This window comes from Leucoraja erinacea, chromosome 3 (genome assembly GCF_028641065.1).
Source record: "Leucoraja erinacea ecotype New England chromosome 3, Leri_hhj_1, whole genome shotgun sequence".
In the NCBI taxonomy this organism is placed as follows: domain Eukaryota; kingdom Metazoa; phylum Chordata; class Chondrichthyes; order Rajiformes; family Rajidae; genus Leucoraja; species Leucoraja erinaceus.
Window position 1 is genome coordinate 67,938,320 of NC_073379.1, and position 13,208 is coordinate 67,951,527.

Genomic DNA, 13,208 nt, shown 5'->3' on the forward strand with positions numbered 1-13,208 from the left:
AAGTGGTGGAGGCAGGTTTATTGGTATCATTTAAAAATAAATTGGATAGGCATATGGATGAGAAGGGAATGGAGGGTTATGGTATGAGTGCAGGCAGATGGGACTAAGGGGAAAAAAAATTGTTCGGCACGGACTTGTAGGGCCGAGATGGCCTGTTTCCGTGCTGTAATTGTTATATGGTTATATGTGGGAGATTGAGCATCTGGATTCGGCGTGGCAGTGAATCAAAGGAAGAAAGTAAAAGGATCCATTCCGATTGGACATTTGCGAGCATCGGCCATTCCGATTGGACATCTCCGAGAATTGGACATGAATCAAAAGGCAGAAAGGCAGCCAGTCGTCAGGCACAGAGTTTTATAGATATATAGATATAGATATATGAGGTGAGACATTTGTTATCTTCCAAAGTTTCCATGGTTACAATTAAAATTATCTGTGTTGTATAAGTAATGAATCCATATTGTGGACATGTTTTTTAATTTAATGTTTTTGAGTGAGGCACAAGGATTTTTTTTTTTATTCTTGGCTGTCACACAGGTTTTGCATGATTCTGCAGGTGCATATGGTGGGTAGGAGTTCAATATTTCACTTCTGTTAAAAATATAATTTATATGTCTAACTTGAATTGATATGTGCTGCTCGTTTTACTGCTTCAGCTCAATATTTAACCAGAGTTAATAAGTGCAGAGATTTTCTTCATACTGCTGCTGCCTTATAGCACCAGAGCTACGTTCTCCCTGTGACCGCGTGGGTTTTCTCCTGGTGCTCCCGTTTCCTCCCACAATCAAAAGATGTACAGGTTTGTAGGTTAATTGGCCTCTGTAAATTGTAAATTGTCCCTAGTTTGTAGGATAGTGTTAGTGTATGGGGATCACTGGTTTGTGTGGACTCAGTGAGCCGAAGGGCTTGTTTTTGCGCTCTAGCTCTAAAGTTTAAAGTCTAAATTCTGAAGCTTCTTAAATGGTTTATTTGCACAACTTCTTTATTAGTACGCCAACAAGACCAAAATCAGCAATTGTATTTGTAATAGATAATTGCCACTGAAGAAACCCCAAGATGCTTGGAAGCAAGGAAGCCTAGTCTTCAGCCCAATCAGTGCATTGAGCACCCATCTTGCATTGATTCTCCACGAATCCCATTCCAATCTCCCATATTCCACTCAACTTCACCTAGACTTCTCCACTCACCTGTTCTGAATTCTTGGTCTGCCAATGAGATTTACATTGACCATTGTGTTTCAAATTGATGCATACGTCAGCAATTTAACAAGTTAATCAAATTAAGATTTAATTAAAGGACCATTTGTGATGATGAACCCAGATCATATGGAGAGTCAACTGTCCTTCAACAATCCTAGCCTGTGTCGGCTTCCTTCTCAATGTTGCTTGCAAATTGCTGATTATATATGTATCCTCTCCACTATTCTATCTGTGTGGATTTACTCAAGAATGTATCCCAGTGGTGCACTGAAGCAGCTAAGATGTTAATTCAACACAAGTTGGAAATATACAACAGATGGGCAGACTGAGTATTTCCTGCTTTTATTTCTTATGTTTGGATGAGTCAGCACCCAAAAGATATGAATGATTTAGTATTTTAGTGAGGATGAAGAAATGTGCCAAAACACTTTACTGGATGCCATCCATGCATTTACAGAAATGTCTGATTTTGCGCATTTGTGACTATTGATTATGGCCTGTACTGGTGAATAAGTTATCTCATCTACGCACAACACTGACAGGATACAAAATGTGTTGCTAATCGGGCGTATTTTAGGGATTTGAGTTGGCTGAGCCTGACAATAATATTGGTTTAGATGAAGGTGGCTCTCAAATTAGCCAAAAGCATATTATTGGTAACAAGCAGAGCCCTATTCTATCACTACTATAGTTAAAATTTGAATGTGCTTGGGACAGTGACTGGTGATGCATCTGTGCCCTACTAATAGCTGCGCCCGGGTAATGTTCATACAACCCTGCTTTGGGCAATTGATATGCTAATGTACAGTGATGGAGTTGCCGATCTTATTTGAACATTTTGTCATGGGCGTGCACTGTCCGCGCTGTTTGTATGCGCCAAGGGGTGATAATGAGGGCTTTTGTCCTGACACTTGCATTTTGACAAGGATCAACTCCGCAGCTGCAACCCAGGCAATGTGGCGCAGAAGGGAGGAATTAGTGCAGCTGAACAAGGCAGGCGATTGTCCCATTTAGAGCCAAATGAAGCCGCATGCAAAAAGAGGTGTTATCTGGCGTGTGCAGAACAAAGGCTGAGACGTTTAATTTTCTTTTTCCTTTCATAATTTTGTCACAGAATTGCATCTTTAACATCTTCAGCATTAGGGAAAGAGGTTGCTTCAGGTTGTCATTATTCTGCAGCCAAATGCATCCATGCTGTTTTATTGTGTGTCATTGTTAAAATGGGGGAGAACATCAACTTGAACACAAGTAGTTTGTGATGGAGAAACAAGGAACTGCAGGTGCTGGAATCTTGAGCAAAGCACAAAGTGCTGGAGTAACCTAGTGGGTCAGGCAGCATCTCTGGAGTACATGAAGCTCCATATCCATGCCCTCCAGAGTAACTCAGCTTGACCCGCTGAGTTACTCCAGCACTTTGTACTTTGCTCAGTACTTTGATATGGACGGCACCAGCTTTCGGTGGAGGATTCCGAGACCAGCAGCAGAGAACCAGATTTGATCTGTCCTTTTCACACCTTACATTTTCTTTGCACCCTTCCATTATCTCTAGTTTCCCTCTCCCATAATTCTCAGTCTAAAGAAGGTCCATTCTTAGTCACGTGTGTGACCAAAAAGATGAATAAATTGTAGAATACATCTCTTCTAATTCTGAAAGCATTACAGGTATATTGTTTTGTTTTGCATATATGGTTCATATTTTTTGGGGGTTTATCAAATTAAATGTTTATATGTTATGCTGACAATGTTTGTTTATGGTCAGAGGTAAAATAGACTGGTCACGTGTGTGACATCACACAGAAGCATTATACAAACTGAATTTTAAAAAGCTAGAATGTTCATATCTTTAGCAGACATGCATTATAGTTCTGTAGCTAGGAAAATAGCAATGAATAAGATTAATCTCTTGCAAGAATTTTTTAATGTATTAATTTGTGATGGCGCCTGGTCACGTGTGTGACATTTTGGTTCACTTTCCAAAGAATGGGCCAGAAGAGCCTCGACCCGAAACACCACCCCTTCCTTATCTCCAGTGACGCTGCCTGTCCCACTGAGTTACTCCAGCAATTTGTGTCTATTTTCGCAGCATTGTAGCCTGGTTCAGCAATTCGAATGCCCAGGAACAAAGGGGGCTGCAAAAAGTATTAAACATTGCCTAGCCCATCACATGTACTGACTTTCCCTACCTTTGATGGGATATACAGGCGGTGCTGCATTAAAAAGGCATCTAATAACATCAAAGATCCATGCCTCCTCCATCTCATCTTGCTACTGTCATCTTGAACCAGCATCTGCAGTTCTTCCCTACGGATATTGAATGCCCGACATTAATAAACAATAAACAATAGACAATAGGTGCAGGAGTAGGCCATTTGGCCCTTCGAGGGGATGCTCATGGCTGATCATCTCCAATCAGTATTCCGTTCCTGCCTTCTCCCCCTATCCCCTGACTCCACTATTTTTAAGAGCCATATCTAGCTCTCTCTTGAAAGCATCCAGTGAACCTGCCTCCACCGCCCTCTGAGGCAGAGAATTCCACAGACTCACCACTCTCTGTGAGGGACACTATTAAATGACACTAAGCGGAAGAGCAACCTCGTGATGGGGAGAATGCCCCTCTGCCAGTGTTTTCTCCATCTCCGTGATGGTAGTGCTACTGTTTGCGGAGCTGGGAGCTCTCAGCCACAGTTCACAGACGAAATCAGTCCATGTTATTTATTTTTTCACAAACATTGCCTTCATTTTGAATGGGGTAAGCTGCCCAACAGAGAACCATTGTCGTTGGGTGCGGATAGCCGGCAACCCGCGGCCTCCATGCCTCCATTTGTGGCAGAGCCGCTGACTTCCAGCATTCACTGTTTAGACTAATTTGTTTCTGGCAAAGATGGGAATTGGTGCAGGACCAACCAAGCCTTTATTACAAGAAGTATTTATCCGGTTGGCCTTGTTTGTGAGACGGCTGATTGGTACTCGGGGAAGGCCGGATAGGGACGTGCCAGTGTCTATTCATGGACCCTATTTCAACTTGATGCGAGTCTCTGCCAAGGTTTGGTCTGTAGATATCTGAGTGCCAGGGCCCAGAATGAAAGCACTCGCTGTGTGTGTCTCTATTCAAATCTTAAGTCGCTATTGAGGTGCAGGCACAGGGACAGACACGCACCAGTGGAAGCAGATACACTGCTGCTCTGGCTTCCTTGACAAAACATATAAACTGCGGAGAAAGTTATTTTTAGTTAAAGCAGAACTCGCATAACTTGTTGTCACTTCTAATGAAACGAATAGACCAAAGCACGGGCCATGAGTTTTCAGTCATGAGATTTAAAAAATATAGCCAAGGAGGAAGTGGATATATGGGTTAAGGCACTTTATAATATTGTTGAAACAATCAAACTGCAAATACTGCTTAATACATAAAAGGACATAAAGTACTGGAGTAACTCAGCAGGTCAGGCAGCCGCTCTGGAGAACATAGAGAGGCCATGACCCGAAACGTCACCTATCCATGTTTCTAGAGATGCTGCCTGACCTGCTGAGTTACTCCAGCACTTTGTGTCCTTTTATAAAATTGTTTGCTGTTTTATTGTGTGAATTAATACGTTCACCAAAGGAGAACACTTCTGTATTTAATTTACAAATCTGTACGTCTTTGGAGTGTGGGAGGAAACCGGAGCACCCAGAGAAAACCCACGCGGTCACAGGGGGAATATACAAACTCTGTAAAGACAGCACCTGTGGTAACGATCAAACCCGGGTCTCTGGTGCTATAAGGCAGCAACTCTACTAAGATAAACTCTGCACTTATTAACTGGTTAAATATTGAGCTGAAAACAGGTTTTATGTGATGCCTTGGATGGCTGCTATAACATGCACATATCAATTCATGATAGATATATAAATTATATTATGTATTTGGATTATGGGAGAAAACTGGAGCACACGGAGAAAACCTACGTGGTCACAGGGAAAACGTACAAACTTCATACAGACAGCACCCGTAGTCAGGATCGAACCCGGGTCTCTGGCGCTGTAAGGCAGCACAACTCTACCGCCGTGTCAAAGTCTGAAATAGTTGCGCGTTTTTCCTTTAATGTCTCAGCTCTAACACCGGTAGTTATGGCGTTTGACCTTTAAATCTGCAGTGTCAGCTGCCACAGGGCAGGAAACCCAAACGTTGCATGTGGCTTGTCACGGCCATGAGCTCACACAGTGCATTCACCAACACTGGGGGAAACATCAACTCAGCAAAACCTCCTCTCTCAGTCCCTGGCAGCTTGAAGCCACAGATCTTTCTTCCCCAAACTTTGTTTTCTGCTCATAATGGAGGTGTCGGTGAACAAGATAAGAAAAAGCATACGATTTATTTAGTTTTTTGCTGTTTTACAGACAAACCTTCCTGGGTTCCTGTCGGAGAACGTACAGGAAGTGCTTCAAGCATCACAGCCTGTGAAGATTCAGCCGACAAGAAGTTTTGAAAGAGTGCATTGTAAAGACTCATAAAGGTCAGGACGAGCAATTACCTTGTGACTATCACCAGTGCTGTTGCAAGTTTGTTTACAGGGTCTCTCTTCTTGAATCACAGAGTCATTGAGGTTAATTTGAGCCGGCGGTGTGGTCAGGGCAGGTTATAGATTCATAGATGCAGCACAGAAACAGGCCCAGCCCAATGATTCCGCACCAACCGTCGACCACTCATTTACACTAATCCCACTTTATTCTCCCCATTTACTGATTAACTTCTGCCAAATTCTACCACTCACTCAATTACGAAGTGGCAATACAGTGGCACAGTGATAGAGTTGCTGCCTTACAGCACTATGAACCCGGGTTCGATCCTGACTATGGGTGCTGTCTGTACGGAGTTTGTATGTTCTCCTTGTGATCGTGTGGGTTTCCTCTGGGTGCTCCAGTTTCCACCCACACTCCAAAGACGTGCCAGTTAGTAGGTTAATTGACTCTTGTAAATTGTCCCTTGTGTATAGGATAGTACTAGTGTACAGGGTGATCACTGGTCAGCGTGGACTCAGTGGGCTGAAGTCCTGCCACTGCTCTGTATCTTTAAAGTCTAAAGGGTAGTTTAACCAACCAACCCGAATGCCTTTTATTGTAAACCAGCCTCTGCGGTTCCTTGTTTCACTATCCATCATATTTGGTGATGGTCACAAGCATCTTCCCTGGGCCCCTGGAGCACAGGGTTCTCTACTATTCACAAATATTGGTCTCCTGCATCCAGTTGTGTCAGTGTCACCTTCACTCCCTCAGTTGGTGCTCTCAAAGTGGACCTTCACTGGCTGTGGTCCTAGTTGGCCTCACTGGTCGCAGTCTAGGCTTTTCATTGTTGACCATCATGAGGGAGTGATTGCTGCTCTGTTTATTTTAGTTTATTGTCACGTGCACCAAGGAACAATGAAAAGCTTTTTTGTTGCGAGTTAACCAGTCAGCGGGCTTGCTGATGGGGATCAGTGTTACACCACCGATATGGCCTTCCTGAAATTTCTTTGGCAAAATGGATGGCAATGTGGGACGGTCACTGCGAGTCACTTGAATGGAGAATTAACTTGGTTGTAGATCTGAATACAATCCTCCAAGTAAGATAGATGCAGGACACCGAGGCTTCCATTTGTTGATAGGATGCCGATAGTTTCTCTTTCCCTGGACTGACACGTACATCAAATATTCAAAAAAGGACTCAAGGTGCTGATGTAACTGAGCGGGTCAAGCAGCATCTCTGGAGAACATGGATAGGTGACGTTTCGGGTCAGGACTCTTCTTCAGAATATTCAATCACTGATCAATATGCCTCCAGGTGGTCAGTAATACCTATTCTTCCATAATATCACTAACTTGTGAGCTAACTCGGAATGAATGAATGACTGCACCAGCTAGTTTTAATGTGAATTTGAATTTTCTTCCTGTCTAAGATCAGCTTGGCCAACATTCCCATGAGTCAGAGCTTCCCTAAGTTAGCGTGTTGCTTGGCCACGTTCCCAATACCTATTCCGGATATCACTTTTATTTCCATGGGTTTTTTCTCTTTTCTCTTCTCATTCTCATTTTCTCTTTTTTCATTCCTCTTCTAACTCACGTTTTCCCACAGTTCCTCCCCCTTCAAAACCATTTTTACCTCTCGGGAGCGTTGATCGTGAAGTGCCACCAATTCTCTGGAATCCCTACCCCTTTACCTCTGCAACCTTTCACCTCTTCCCGTCAATTAGATTGGTATTGCACATCCATCCCTACCAAATCTCTCAAAAGTATCCGATGTGCTTCACATGCAGAATAGTTTGAAATGGATATGCGACCTCATAGGGGAGAGTAGCTGCCATGTTTCAAAGCTGATTATAACTGAGCATAAGATGGCTCCTGTGAAAGTGTCACTCTGTTATGAAACCGCAAAGTGCTGGAGGAACCAGGCGGGTCAGGCAGCATCTGTGGAGGGAAAGGGCAGGTGAAGTTTTGGGTCGGGAACCTTCAGACTGGATGGAGTTGGGGAAGGTTTATGGTTTGTTCTTGATACTGAGTTAAAGGGGCTTACTCTGCATTGAAAAAAAGCTGTGATACATATGTGTCCTTGTATTGCCTGATTCTGACAATGACCACAAAATAGGATGTGATCGTTTGTTCCTGTAACAAACTGTTTGTTATGATCGGTTAAAAAAATTCCCTTGTACTGACTTATTTTTCAAGCAGCCACTTGCTTCCGTGCGAAGCTACTTTTAACTCAAGTCAAGTTGAGTGTATTGTCATATGTGCAAATATGGTGAGATACAGGTACAATGCAAATCTTGCTTGCAGCTGCATCACCATAGCGACTAAAATGCCACACAAAAACATAAATTATTCATAAGATCATCAAGATTTAATCATGGCTGATCTATCTCTCCCTCCTAACCCCATTGTCCTGCCTTCTCGCCATAACCTCTGACACCTGTACTAATCAAGAATCTATCGACCTCTGCCTTGAATATATCCACTGACTTTGCCTCCACAGCCTGCTGTGGCAATGAATTCCACAGATTCACCACCCTCTGTACTTCATAAATTACATATAAATTCTACAAGACAGTCAAAATAAAAGACTGCAAAAAAAAACAAGGCATTAATGCAAAAATACATGATCAGAAAATAGGGGCAGCACAGTGGCGCATCAGTAAAGTTGCTGCCTTACAGCACAAGACATCCGGGTTCAATCCTGACCATGAGTGCTGCTTGTAAGGAGCTTGTATGTTCACCCTGTGACCTCATAGATTTTTACCAGATGCTCCAGTTTCCTTCCACACTCCAAAGATGTACAGGTTTGTAGGTTAATTGACTTCAGCAAAATCGTAAATTGTCCCAAATGTGTAGGATAGAACTCGTGTATGGGCTGAATGCTGGTCGGTGCGGACTCGGTGGGCTGAAGGGCCTATTTCTGCGCTGTATCTCTAAAGACTAGTGTCTAAACATGTCATTGGTAGTGCTCGAGTCTGGTATTCCATTGCCAAGCTAAGATTAAGGTTGCAGAGGTAGGTTCAAGAAACTGATAGTTTCAGGAAGGAGGATCTGTATATTTCTGATCCTGGTTGTGAGTGATTTAAGACGTCTGTACCTCGTGTCTGGCGGTAGCAGTGAGAAGAGAGCCTTAACTTGTTGGTGGGGATCCTTGATGATAGATGCCACCTTCTTGAGGCCTCGCCTCATGTAGATTCTCTCCATGTCAGGGAGAGCTGTGCCCGTAATGGACTGTGTTGTGGACATCACTTTATGCAGCCACTTGCATTTCTTTGCATTGGAATTGCAACATCAGTCCATGATGCAGCCAGTCAGAATACTTTCTACAGTATGTCTATATATTAGTGTTCGGTGAAATGCTGAATATTTTTAAACTTCTAAGAAGGTAGAGACACTGGCACCTTCTTCATGATCACATCTATGTTCTGGGCCCAGGAAAGGTAATTTGAGATGTCAGCAGGTGTCATTCAGTAAGAATGTGTATGGTATGATTGCCTTCATCCATCAGGGCATTGATTAGAAGAGTCAGGAAGTCATGTTGCTGCTTTCTAAAACTTGGTTAGGCCGTATTTGGAGTATAGTGTATCGTTCTGATGGTGGTATTACAGAAAGGATGTGGAGGCTTTGGAGAGGATGAAATAGAGATTTAGCAGAATATTACCTGTAGACGGCATTATCTATAGGGAAAGGTGGATACATTTCGACTATTTTCTCTGCAGCGTCAGAGGTTGAGGAGAGATTTGATAAAAGTATATAAAATGTGAGAGGCGTACACAGAGGGTGGACAAATGGGAGAGGGTAGACATGTCAAAGGGTGAAAATGTCAAAGACTGGAACGCAAAGCTTTAAAGTGAAAGCGACAAAGTTTAATGGAGATGGGCGAGGGAATTTTTGTACACAGAGAATGATGTCTGGTTGCCAGGTGTGGTGTTGGAAGCAGACACGATTGTGGTGTTTAAGGGACTTTCAGAGAGGTAGATGGACACGCAGGGAATTGTTGAATATGGATCACATGCAAGCAGGGGAGATTAGTTGATCTTGACATCATGTTTGACACAGACATTGTGGGCCTAAGAGCATCTTATAAGTTCAATGTTCCTGCACCTCCTCTTCACAGTGCCATCTTAGTATTTTTTAACATCCAAATGAATAGACAATTATGGAAAAACAATCAACGCTTTGGTGTTAATGGCATTGGTTCTGCTTTTCATCCATTTGGGGGGCAGTGCAACGGGAGCCTCGGTCCGCTATAACCAAAATCAGTTATATATATATATATATATATAGAGGTTTGTTATTGTGAGGGTTTACTGTATAGGAGAGGAAGGGAAATTGCTACAAAGTTGGTTATTTTATTTGCAAAAGCCCTGCATGTGAAGAATTGATCTGACAGCTTTTCCATTAGTGGACGAGGAACTGAGTCTTTTGGACCAAGAAGATTGCCGCTTATTCTTGGGCAGCTGCTTCCATCTGGTAGATAAGAGCTCTGAAACGGCTCAATACCACCAAAAAAAAGGTTGGCATATTGGCAGCAGTTCAGTTTGTCAGACTCTCCGTCGAGAGCAGACCATGTACGTCGGTGGTAATTGGCCACAAAGCTGCAGTCGCTTGCTTGTGCTCATCGTCTGAGCTTATACATAAGGTGCTGGTTGGTAAACTTTGCCTCTCAGTGCAGGCCAGGGTGACGCATTGTCTTTAGCCACGATTGTGCACAAAGGTCAGTACTTCAGTATCTCCATTTAGGTTTCTGACTTGAGTGCTCCAATAATAACTTACTGTAATCTAGGAACTTTCTCACAGACACATGGCTGACACTCTCTTCCCAAATGAGTACCATAAAGCAACTGACTTAATTGTGCTTTTACTCCACAGTGGGCCATTGTGAAATTGAAATATATCTTAGGCTGCGAGGTTAAGCTTAGTTCCTTCCCTCACAATCAATTTACTTCAATTTTAAACCATCATTTAGCAGAACAAAATATTCTGTGTAATATGACTGACTTGCAAGTTGTAGATTGTGACAGGAACTCGTCCCTTGTCATGCGATTATCATTTCAAATAACAGGGGCATGATGGACTTGATAATTTCAATTAAAACATTCGGTTTGCATTCGCTTTAATGAACATCGGGGATATTGCCAGATCTAACATCCTTGTGTAGTACATTGTGATAGAAGACTAGCTGGCCGGAGATGGTAAGATGTGGACAGACATTAATAGAGATTCATCTCTATGCTCTCTCTACTCAGTAAAGCATGTCTAAACCTTGCTGTCTGAATTATGTATGTGCAAGATGGATATTGAAATAGTTTTCTGAGCTGTTATAATAGAAGGAAAAGTCTTTCACAAGCCTTCTGTGCAAATAATGGAAAATATAATAATCATACTGTAAACAAGAGGTTCAGTAGAGAAAGGGAACTTATAGAACATAGAACAGTACAGCACAGGACCAGGCCCTCAGCCCACAATGTCTGTGCAAGTTGAACCAATCTCCTCTGCCTGCACATGATCCGTTTCCGAACCATCAGGCCGCTTAAATGCCACTATCTACTCCTCCGACGGAAGGCACTGCTAAAATCAGCGCATCACGGTACTCCCCTCCATGACTGCCAAAGCAAGCGCCCCGGAGGGTGCCAGCCGCCAAGGACTGCTCTCACCCCAATTATTATGTTACCCTCCTACCATCGGGAGCGCTACAGGTCGCTCCGTTCAACCAGGGAGGTCGCTAAACAGCTTTTTCGGCGGCTGTCACTCTACTCAACAACATACCTCGGTGACAATTACCCCCCCCCCCCCCCCTGAATCTTAATCACATCGTTTGCTATGTCGCTCTTCCAGGGAGATCCTAAATTCATTTCGTTGTCTCTGTACTGTACACTGACAATGAAAATTAAAATTGAATCTGAATCTGAATCCTCCATCACCATCCCTAGCAGTACGTTCCAGGCCCACACTACACTCTGAAGAAAAAGCTTGCCCACACATCTCCTTTAAACTTTGCCCCTCCCACCTTAAAGTTAGGCCCTCCAGTCGTTGACCTTTCCACACTGGAAAAAGTTTCTGACTGTCTATCTTATCTATGCCTCTAATAATTGTATATACTTCTATCAGGTCTCACCTGATGTTCTGGAGAACCAGATGTTTGTCCAACCTACCCTTAGAGTTGATACCTTTGAATCCAGGCAGCATTCCAATTAACTTCGTCTGCTCCATTTCCAAAACCCTCCGTACTCATAGCCAGAGATCATGAAAGATTCAGGTTCTTTCATTGGGAGTAAGAAAGTCAGACGTGTAAGGCATCAGAGTGGATAAATGGAGGAAAATGAGATTCTGAATTTAATGATGAATAGATTATAAATGTCAGAATAAGTGATGTATCTGTATAAAATCTGAACAAGACAAATAAGACATGGCTGTACATTCAGAGGAGGTAGATTTAGAGGAGTTCTGAGAGTGGCTGGAATATGCTGTTGGAGTTGATGGTGGAATCAAGTGTTCCCATAACATTTTAGAAGCATCCAAGAAGCATCTAAACACTTATATTGCCAATGGAAACTACAGTACCCTCCATAATATTTGGGACAAAGACCCATCATTTATTTGTGTCTGTACTCCACAATTTGAGATTTGTAATAGAAAATAAATCACATGTGATTAAAGTGCACATTGTCAGATTTTATTAATGGGTATTTTTATACATTTTGGTTTCACCTTGTAGAAATTACAGCTGTGTTTATACATAGTCACTCACATTTCAGGGCACCATAATGTTTCGAACACAGCAGTATCCCTGTATTTGCAGCGGGGAGATGAGATGAGATATAGAAATTACATTGATAACACAGATCAGTGGAGAGAACTTTATATTTATTTTATTTTATTATTATTTTTCTTTACTTTTCTTAACAGCTATTTTCATTGGGAATATGACAGGTGAGGCTCTGCCTCCCCGACCGCACGTCCCTGCTTTGCATGCAATGACTGCTTGAAGTCTGTGATTCATGAACATCACCAGTTGCTGGGTGTCATCTCTGGTGATGCTCTGCCAGGCCTGGATTGCAGCCATCTTTAACTTGCTGGTTTTGGGGGCTAGTCCCCTTCAGTTTTCTATTCAGCATATAAAAGGCATGCTCAATTGGGTTCAGATCGGGTGATTGAGTTGGCCACTCAAGAATTGACCAGTTTTTAGCTTTGAAAAACTACTTTGTTGCTTTAGCAGTATGTTTAGGATCATTGGACATTATTGCCATAGAGGGAGTGCAGAGAAGGTTCACCAGACTGATTCCTGGGATGTCAGGACTGTCTTATGAAGAAAGACTGGATAGACTTGGTTTATACTCTCTAGAATTTAGGAGATTGAGAGGGGATCTTATAGAAACTTACAAAATTCTTAAGGGGTTGGACAGGCTAGATGCAGGAAGATTGTTCCCGATGTTAGGGACGTCCAGGACAAGGGGTCACAGCTTAAGGATAAGGGGGAAATCCTTTAAAACCGAGATGAGAAGAACTTTTTCACACAGAGAG

At 42.7% G+C, this 13,208-nt stretch overlaps 1 protein-coding gene across 7 annotated transcripts in view; it reads left to right on the top strand.

The window, feature by feature from the left end:
* cdc42se2 (CDC42 small effector 2) overlaps positions 1-13,208 on the top strand; it is a 182,906-nt gene that overhangs the window by 96,763 nt on the left and 72,935 nt on the right. For 4 of the 7 annotated variants that reach the window (XM_055632851.1, XM_055632850.1, XM_055632852.1 and 1 more), the window contains one exon: positions 5,580-5,695. The exons of the other annotated variants lie outside the window; for them this stretch is intronic. The gene's annotated coding sequence lies outside the window, so the exon portion shown is untranslated. The remainder of the gene's footprint in view (positions 1-5,579; positions 5,696-13,208) is intronic. 7 annotated transcript variants of the gene reach the window in all.